Source organism: Archocentrus centrarchus, chromosome 9, assembly GCF_007364275.1.
Source record: "Archocentrus centrarchus isolate MPI-CPG fArcCen1 chromosome 9, fArcCen1, whole genome shotgun sequence".
Classification (NCBI taxonomy): domain Eukaryota; kingdom Metazoa; phylum Chordata; class Actinopteri; order Cichliformes; family Cichlidae; genus Archocentrus; species Archocentrus centrarchus.
In genome coordinates, this window is record NC_044354.1 from 27069590 (window position 1) to 27080620 (window position 11031).

Consider the following 11031-nt stretch of genomic DNA (forward strand, 5'->3'; position numbering starts at 1 on the left):
TACAGGAACTTAACCCAAATGTGAGAATCACTAGTTGTCAGGGGAAAACAATTAACTTTTAAAATGAAACTGGGGATTAATGTTGTTATGGTAAAATTCTTCACAACTTGAAAATCACAGCTCTATTACAATAGGCTACTGGCTGCTAACCTCTTCAAGGTTATTTGCTCATGCATCACTCTCTGGAAGCACAATTCAGACAGCATGATGGTGTGCATGTCATTTTTTTCATGGACCTCGAAGTAAGACAGACAGCAAACATCATAATCTCAACATGTCCTCCAATACAAATGACAATATCAGTCGTTTGTTCCAAAAGGACCCATATGAGCGCTCTTACAGTACACGCAGCTTTGCGTGTCGCATCAGCGCATAATGCGGCTGTAGCTCAGGAGGTGTGTAGGTTGCCTACTAATTAGAAGGTTTGTGGTTCAATCCCCTGCTCCAGTCTTCTTGGACAAAATACTGATGCGTTTTTATGAATGAGGCATGTGTGTAAAATGTTTTGAGTGCTCAAGTACAATAGACAAGTGCTGTATATGAACCAGTGTATTTGTTTAATATTTAAAAGTTTTCTGTGGCATCCAGTGCTAATTAGTCCCCACAGACTTTTCAGAAATCAGAGAAAATCCATATTTACTGCTATGGGAGTTCTAGGTAGAAATACTCAACTCTTTTGTGTCTTATAATTTTAATAAAATGACAATGTTAGAATACAATATACACATATTTATGAAAAGTCACAGTCCTACATGGGGTTTATAGCAACAAAGATATCCCAGTGCAAATTTTAAATAAGGTCAAAATGACCACCTTGGGAGTTTGAGTGTTAAAAAGGAGGGCTAATAATTCTGTCCTCATCATGATGGCTCGCTGACACTTTGTCCTCTTTCCTAAAATGAAATCCAAGTCAAAGGATTGCAGTTTTGACAAAGTTCAGGAGGAAAAACAGGAACTTGGTGTTGTATTTCTGTAGGAGGAGACTACCCTAAATGGCAGATGCATCCAGTTTGAAACACAATGTTTTTTTTTTTTTGCTTTGTTCTGGGTGCGGCACCTCACTTCACTAGAATCTGCTCACACTTACTAAACCAGGAGTAGCATACCGTCACCATCGTTTTAAACTAACCCCTTCTGTGAGTGAACTGGGTACATTTACAATGATCTTTTTTTTTTTTTTTTAACATTTTGAACAATGGAATTTTTTTAATATGTATTACCTATTTTTCAAATAGGTTTTGCCAGGGTTGGATCAGGTCCAAGAACGGATTGTGTTGATACACAAAATGTTCAGATCAATTCAATTCAATTCAATTCAATTCAATTCAATTCAATTCAATTCAATTCAATTCAAATTTATTTATATAGCTCCAAATCACAACAAACAGTTGCCTCAAGATCACTGACAGCATAAACTAAAATAAAAAATAATCGAGCATTCTTCCTCATTCTGCAAGTTCTTAAAAAGAACTTGAGACGGGACTTTTCCTTGATTTGAACCATACAGAATTTACAGAGCTGGCAGTGGGACAAACTTACATCTTTTAACAGACAGATTAAAAGGACAGTTGTGTGGCATTTGAGACTACAGTACATCAGCATACAGTGATCACAAAATCACTGCTAATCAGACCAGTGATTGTATCATTCTGTAAACTACTGAGCATGCAATGCACTGAGTTGTACAGCGGTGAATCCATCAGTCAGAAGTGATGACGCTGTTGACTTCTCTTAGAGCTTGGGTTTAATCCCAGACCTTTATTCTGATGATGGCTATAATGCATGTTTTTTAGAGTTATGCATCCACTGCAGTAATTGGAGAGTAATTTGCAATCTGGTGCAAGTTAGTGCTATGTTATCTTTTTCATAAAAGCACAAGTCAGGACCTTTTTAATTAAGATTTAAACCATTTAGTAGTAAAGATTTAAATTTGCACCTAATATACTACTACAAGAGTCAGTCCTATGATTATTAAACCTATAAATTGGGCCATATTTATAGGCTGCACAGCAAAGTTAAGGGTGACCAAGCTATGCATAATTACAATCTTACATGAGAGTATGCTCACACATAAATGTAGCCACAGTTATGGAAGTGTAGAAATATCTACAAAGCAAGAAACAAACAGGAGAGACATTTTCTCTAGGTGCAGACTGGATCAATGAACTCACCAAACATAACTATATTCATTTTCCAATAATATCACTGACATTTGATCCTGGAATATCTAGGAGGGAAGAAATTTCACGCTGACCTGTTGCAACAGTGCTATCCTACAGCACCACACTCTAATTCAGTGAGCTTTTTATAATGATGTCTTTCACAAATACTTGTACAGGCAGACTGTAATACACCTCTGTGTAGAATTTAGCAGGGTGACAGCTAAGGGGAAAAAGCTGTTCCTGAACCTTCTGGGCAGTTTTCACCACCGGCTGCAGAGTCTTCTGGTCCGCGACGGAGCAGTTACCATATCAGACTATGATGCAGCTGGTAAGGATGCTCTCGATGGTGCTGCGGTAGAAGTTCACCAGGATCTGAGGAGACAGATGAGCCTTCTTTAGTTTCCTCAGGAAGAAGAGCCCTTGGTGAGCCTTCTTGACCAGGATGGAGGTGTTGACTGACCAAGAAAGATCCTGGGAGAGATGGACCCCCAGAAACTTGAAACTGGAGACATGCTCCACCTCAGCTCCGGGGATCTGGATTGTGTGTGTGTGCCTCCAGTGGTTCTCCTGAAGTCCACAATGATCTCCTTGGTCTTTTTGGTGTTGATGGATAGGTTATTGTCGGCGCACCATGATGCCAAGTGCAGGACCTCCTCCCTATAGTCCGTTTCATTGTTGTTGGTGTTGACGCCGATCACTGTTGTGTTATCTAAGAACTTGAGGATGGTGTTGGAGCCATGCACCGGTTCGCAGTTGTGTGTAAAGAGGGAGTAGAGGAGAGGACTCAGCACATAGCCCTGTGGAACGCCGGTGTTTAGGATGTGAGGTTGTCTGACCAAACAGACTGGGGTCTGTTGGTCAGAAAGTCCAAGATCCAGTTACAGAGGGAGGGGCTGATGCCAAGGTTGATCAGTTTGGTGATCAGACTGGAGGGGATGATGGTGTTGAATGCTGAGCTGAAATCGATGAACAGCATTCTCACATAGGTGTTGTTGTTGTCCAGGTGGGAGAGGGCGGAGTGAAACGCTATGGAGATGGCATCATCAGTTCTCCTATTCTGGTGGTAGGCGAACTGGAAAGGGTCCAGGGTGGGAGGTAGGCTGGTTTTGAGGTGAGCCAGGACCAGCCTCTCGAAGCACTTCATGATTGCAGAGGTGAGTGCAATTGGGCGGAAGACGTTGTGACATGTGGCAGCTGAAGTGTTTCGGCACTGGCATCATGGATGTGGTCTTGAAGCATGTGGGGACAACTGCTTGGGACAGAGACAGGTTGAAGATGTCAGTCAGGACCCCAGTTAGTTGTTCAGCACAGGCCTTGAGCATGCGTCCGGGGATGCCATCAGGGCCAACAGCTTTACAGTGCGTTGGTCAGTGCGTTGCTCAGTGCAGCACACACATCGTGGGGGACAGTGTGATTGGTTGGTGGTCTACAGGGAGTACTGCCTTGGTGGCTGCCTCCTGGTTATCCCTGTGAAAATGTGCATTGAAGTTCTTGAGCTCATTTAACAGGGAGATGTCGTCGACTTGTGGGGTGGTGATGGTGGGTTTATAGTAAAAAATGACCTGGATGCCTTGCCACATGCATCGGAGGTTGGAGTTACTGAAGTGCTCCTCAATCCTTAGCTTGTGGCTATGCTTGGCCTCCCTGATGCCCCTCTTCAGGTTAGCTCTGGATGCACTGTAGGCCTGGGCTTCACCAGATCTAAAAGCAGTGTTGCGTGCCTTCAGCAGGAGGCGGACCTCACGGTTCATCCATCCATCCAATGAAAATGTATGCAGTGATCCTCCATTAGAACGATGATAACAACCTTCTTGACCGCCTAGTAGGTGGAGATGGCCCCTACTGGCCCTTATCTATGGGCTATCTATCTCAAGATAGCCATTTTTGAGCATGTCACCCTGTTAAAATAATGGCCTAAGTCATTTTTTCAGGTTTTTCAGGAAACACCAAAAACTGAACTATTGAAAATATGATATTTATTAATAATTTCACTCAAAAAGGTTATGACAATAGATGACTTTTGACATACATTACGATGCCTGTCCATTATGTAACATAAGAGGAATAAATGACTTAGGCAAATTTTTTATCATGCCTTTGCGACTTAAGCAATTTTAAATGTTCAACTCTGTCAACCATTAAGCATAAGTAACAAACTAACTAAACATAATTATGAGGAGAAATGTACATCTCCTCAGTTCTCCCTCCAGCTCTTTGCTGGGTTCTTGACTGATGCCTTTTGATGTGGCAAATTGTCAAAGAAGTGGGCATGAGATGTTTCATTGACTGGAGATCCTGGAACTTTCTCTCCTTGATGGGCAGAGCACTTGGAAACATTCTTGTCCACCTTCGTCCTCTGTGGCAGTGCTACCCACGCAAAGTCCTCCATGAAGGACAGCTCGAAATGGAATTTGACTTCACTGCTAAACCGAAGAGCCTTCAAATCATGCAGTCAGCTCTCCAACTTTTTTGCCTGGTCTGGTGCTAATGAAGTAACCTGCATTCAGTTTCAGGAACTCATCATGCTTAAGCACTTTCACATGGATTTATTGCTATGATTAGGCTGCTTTCATTTTGTCTTCATGGCGGTGGCTGTGACTCAGGAGGTAAAGCAGGTCCTCTACTAATCAGAAGGCTGGTGGTTCCATTCCTGGCTGCTCCAGTCTGTATGCCAAAGTATCCTTCGGCGAGATACTGAACCCCAAGTTGCTCTCCAATGCAGCTGTATGAGTGTGTGTGAATGTTAGCTAGTAAGCACTTAGCTGTAGAAGGAAGTGCTTGTATGAATGGATAAATGCAAACATGTTGAATAAAGTGCTTTGAGTGCTCAGTTAGAACCTAGCCTGTGTAGGTTCTCAGTCGTCCAGGTCTCTGGAGCTTGAAAAAAGGGCGACTGGACCTCTTTTGTTTCTTCAAGTCATTTTTCCTCTCATCCCAAAGGCTTCTTCAGTTCTCAAACCAAAAGGTGGAGAGACCCAGGTATTTAAACCCCAGTGGGTGTAGTCCCCTGGAGGTGGTTGTGACCCACTATTGTTCATGTGCATAATCACATGTACCAAGGTGTGAAAGGAGGAGTGGGTCATTACAATCAGTGGTTTTGGGTGAAACCAATTTGGGACTTTGCCCCATTGTATCATGTGACCTATTGAGGTCACCTGAACAAAGGTGTGAACGTGGGTTGAGGCACCTGGGGAGGGAGCTCAGGACTGCAAGCAGGGGAAAGTTGGTGATGTAATCCACCTCCTCTGTTCAATGATGGTTGTTCACAGTGAGGCTTCTTTTACTCCTCTTTCAACCCTTTGAGATGTATAGTCACCTATGTGGGATCATTTTGAAAAATATCCATTGCCTTGTGGTCACTTGTATTAAGCTACATCAGGAATTTTCTAAGTATTGTGCATACATGCACCCCTAAGGATGCACAAGCTGCCTCTAGACACTGCACAACAGATATACTACAATACTAGTTAAATTATGTTATAATTACTAATATTTTTTTTCATAATATTGTGTTCAATATTTTGAGATATTCATCATAAACACAAAAAGTATAATGTAATTTTTTGTTATACACAATGTCTAGCTATCAGATTACAATACAGTCTTCAAAATTTTCTTAATTAGATCATGTAAAGTTAAAAAAAGAGGCAAAACCTGTAGATGAAATATTGTTTGAAAAGGCAGAAAAGATTTAACAGATTTAACAGCCTTTCACTTGTAACAGTCAGATAGTCTTCATGGATTTAGCTATTTTGCTGACCAAAAAACTGAATAAAAAGATTTATGACTATGCAATATTTATAGCCTAGTCTATATTATAGTTAATCTTGTCACTTAACAATGGGGGATGAGACCAGAATCATGGAAATAACATCAGTGGTGAGGCAGAGGTTTTTTTTTTAATCGAAGCAGCTGCCATCTTGAAAAACTTGTAAAATTGCCCACGTAGTCTTTTGACTTAGTCAAAATAAAACAGCCTAAGTCACACTCTTGATATAGGCAGCTATATTAAATGGGTAAAACTGCAGGATCTGTTCAACTGAGGAGGTAGGCGATTTTACCAGAGGTTGGCAGCATCACGAGGAAATGATTTAGGCAAAAAAAATCAGTTTTGCCAAAAAAAGACTTTATTTTAACAAGGTGACGATATTGAACATGATTCTGGTCAATTTTGATCATTTGATGGCAATGTCACTGCTAATATTTGTGTATGTTTCAGTACTGTAGAACAATGGCCTTGTGATATATCAGTATTCAGACTAAAAATTATATTTTAATTTGAAAAATTAATATGTCAAAAACATGCATATAATAATCAATGTAACATAGATAACCAAGCTCCAGTACAGTGGTGGTTCACTCATTTACCACTTTATTTTAACCATTAATGAAAAAATTATTAATAACCATCTCACAGATGTATCATTATGTATCAGCTACTTTCAGTACTACTTACAGTATCATTATGAAGAGTCTTTCTCTCTGATTGATCTTTCAGAGTTAAACTAAATAGTTACTTCCTCTAAACCATGCTACCATTAATTAATGCTTCAATTTTAAATATGATCAATCTATCTTTATTAATGGGCTACATACAACAGGCCTTTGAGATGGGAGTAATTAAACTATTATTTAAAATACCATCACTCTACCTAGCCAATTTCCAACCTTCCTTTAATTTCAAAAACCCTTGTAAAACAGCTAACTGATCATCTGTATTTGAAGAGTTTCAGTCAGGTTTCAGAATTCATCACAGTACAGAAACAGCATTAGTGAAGGTTACAAATAATCTTCTTACAGCCTCTGACAGTGGACTCATCTCTGTGCTTGTCCTGTTGGACCTCAGTGCAGCTTTGATACTGTTGAACATAACATTTTATCACAGAGATTAGAGCATGCCATAGGTATTAAAGCTACTGCAATGCAGTGGTTTGAATCATATTTATCTCATAGATTCCAGTTTATTCATATAAATGGGAAGTCTTCTTCACACACGAAGGTTAATTATGGAGTATTTGGTGTTTAACCAAATACTTACTCTGGATCTCATTACCTCTTCCTCCAGTAACACTGAAAAATCTTGGAGTTATTTTGACCAGACTATGTCCTTCAATGCACATATTAAACAAATATATAGGATTGCATTCTTGCATTTGTGCAGTATTTCTGAAATTAGAAACATCCTGTCGCAGCGTAATGCTGAAAATCTAATTCATGCATTTATTATTTCTAGGCTGGACTATTGTAATTCACACACACACACACACACACACACACACACACACACACACACACACACACACACACACACACACACACACACACACACACACACACACACACACACACACACACCTTCATTGGCTCCCTATTAAATACAGAACTGGATTTAAAATCCTCACATACAAGGTCTTGAATAATCAGGCCCCATCTTATCTTAAAAACCTTATAGTACCATTTCACCATTTCAGCAGAGCACTTTGCTCTCAGCCTGCTAGTGTCATGAAAGGGAAGAGAAGGACTCCCTTGTGGAATACTGGTTTGAGAAAACAAACAGCTGATTATTGTGAGTTAATTGTGAACGGATGTGAATAGAGGGAGCAACGCTGTTTTTCCTCCAGGGTCTTCTTGGGGACTGGATCAGGGGTCCGTGGGTGCATACACGCAAAAACGTCCTAGTACAGAATGTCTCCTTGAACTGGCTGGGTCTGTTCAAAGGCAGGAATTAGAGCACAGAATTTGCACAGAGAAACGATCACAGACTTGGAGCCTGAGTACCGCTCCTTTACAGATACAACAATCTGGCAGCAACTGATGAACTTCTGCAGTCTTAAATAGCCTGCCCTTGATGAGCCTCCATCTGTGGCAGGTGTGCTGATAAGGTGATGTCTTCCACAGATGCATGTACACAACATGCCCACAAACACACAGGGAGGGGAGCGAGGCAGAAAGACAAAAAGGAAACTGGAGAGAGCTCTGGGTATCATGACAGCTAGCTTACTTGCAGTTCCTAGGGTATTTAAAAGTAGAATGCGATGCAGAGCTTTCAATTCAATTTAATTCAATTTTATCTTTTTTTTTTTATCCTGTTTCCCTCCCCTTACCTCCAGCTGGTCACACTGGATGGCTGCCCCTCCCTGAGCCTGGTTCTGATGGAGTAGTGACTTGCCCAGTACACCCAGTAACAGCAGTCATAAGCTTAAGCATTAGTTACCCTGAATTGGATAACCAGTTAAGAAAATGGATGGACGGTGATTTGGAGAAACGAATCAAAGATTTCTCAGGACTGGAAATGTGAGCAATCTGTGAAACACACCGCAGGGAATATTTTTGTTTTGGGTTGCTTTGCTCACTGGGCAAAGCAACCCAAAACAATTGAATTGTGAATTCTGGAAAGTGAAAGAGTAATTTAAAAAATGTTAGCATGCTGATGGACAGTTATGCAAAATCCCAATGACAATTTATCTAAGTTAAGGGAGGGAAGAATTACTTTTCCCACAGCATATTACATCTGATGTTATTTTTGTTGAATAAAAACCTTCTTTTCTGCCAAGGTGGCATTGCTCAAGCTGCCACATTTATCTTTCAAAGGGGATCAAGTGATTGTCCAAATATGAAACTTGTAGTCTAAAGTGCTTTGTGTGGTCAGTAAGAGTAGAAATAAGCTGTGTAATGTATATAATGTGTGAACATTATACCTTTACTGTACATGGCAAAGAATCCAGTGGGTCTCAGGTCATTTGTTCATGAATGTAAAAGATCGTTTTTTTGCATGTGTGTGTCTGGTCTGTGGTGTTGATTGGAAGATCTATATATACAGTAGGTTCACCTACATGACTGTGCCTTTTAAACCTTTTTTAAACCTTGCAGAAAAAGAAGTAAATCATACTTTTGCCAACACTTTTCCCACTGCAGTATGTCTTTGGCCCTTGGATAACACAATATAAATAGTGCATTCTAAAAAGCCTCAGTATTTCCTGTAATAAGTGAACGTTACTAGTTATTCTAGCTGAGATCATTAAAGCAGTATAGCTGCTTTTTTTGGAAACAAATTTCAGTCATGCAGTTAAACTGGATCTTGAGCATTATGCAAGATAATACGTCACACCAATGTTGATGTTATCACCACCCAGTGTGGTTTGTTTAGAAGAAACAATACTGAAGCTCTAAGGCAGAATGAGATTGAGCTTGGATACACATGGTACTCGTTACTGGAATCAGTTCATTGTTAGTTTTGGTCTGTTCATTTGTTCACATGTAGCAAAATATCACCACAATTACACTTTAAAGCAAGCATGTGCAGCCACGCCTCAACTTTAACACCCAGAAGAGGCAAAGCGCTCAGGGTTTTGGAGTCTACATGCTTAGCCTGCGGTGCCATAAGTTGGCAACCTCAGGCCATAACAAGTCTCTGACCTGGTTGTGGCAGCAAACAAAGGGGACTTTCAGATCATGACACAGGAAATGTCTCAGCTATGCAGAAACTCCCTGAAAAACCCAGAGGAAAAGAAAAGGAAATAAACGGAGCAAATACAATAGGGCCTTCGCACAGTTCGTTCTCGGGCCCTAATAAAGATTCTAGTCTGCGCTGTTAGGCAGCTTAGACAAAATGCAAATTATTTGGTTTAGATGGAAAACTGTGAGCTGGAGGGCACCCCCTGATGAAGCCAACAGAACCGAATCATCCGCAAAAAGCAGAGATGAGACTCTGGGGCCACCGAGGAAGAAGCCTTCCGCCACCTGGCTACGCCTAGAAATTCTGTCCATAAAAATTATGAACAGAATCGGTGACAAAGGGCAGCCCTGACGGAGTCCAACACCCACAGGAAACGAATCCGACTTATTACCGGCTATACGGACCAAGCTCTCACTGCGGTTGTACAAAGACTGAATGGCCCGCAACAACGGGCCAGACACCCCATACTCCCGCAGGACCTCCCAAAGGACACCCCGAGGGACGCGGTCGAATGCCTTCTCCAAGTCCACAAAGCACATGTAGACTGGTTGGGCAAACTCCCACACACACTCGAATATCCTTGAGAGGATAAAGAGCTGGTCCAGCGTTCAGCGACCAGGTCGAAAACCGCATTGTTCCTCCTGGATCCGAGGTTCGACTAACGGACGGACCCTCCTTTTCAGCACCCTGGCATAGACCTTACCAGGGAGGCTGAGGAGTGTGATCCCCCGAAAGTTGGAGCACACCCTCCGGTCTCCCTTCTTAAAGATGGGGACCACCACCCCGGTCTGCCAATCCATTGGCACTGCCCCAGATCTCCACGCGATGTTGCAGAGGTGTGTCAACCAAGACAGCCCTACAACATCCAGAGCCTTCAGGAACTCAGGGGGAATCTCGTCCACCCCAGGGGCCCTGCCACCAAGGAGTTGTTTAACTACCTCAGTGACCTCACCCCCAGTGATGGTCAAGTCATTTCCCTCGTTCCCAGACTCTGCTTCCACTACAGAAGGCGTGTCAGTGGGATTCAGGAGGTCCTCGAAGTATTCCTTCCACCGTCTGACTATAGCCTCAGTTGAAGTCAGCAGCACCCCACCCGCACTATAAACCGTGTGAGTGGAGCACTGCTTTCCCCTCTTGAGTCACCTGACGGTTTGCCAGAATCACTTCGATGCCGTTCGAAAGTCTTTTTCCATAGCCTCACCGAACTCCTCCCACACCCGAGTTTTTGCTTCGGCCACTGCCCGAGCTGCATTCCGCTTGGCCTGCCGATACCTGTCAGCTGCCTCCGTAGTCCCACAGGCTAACCAAGCCCGATAGGACTCTTTCTTCAGCTTGATGGCTCCCTTCATCTCCGGTGACCACCATCTGGTTCGGGGGTTACCACCACGACAGGCACCAACCACCTTGCAGCCA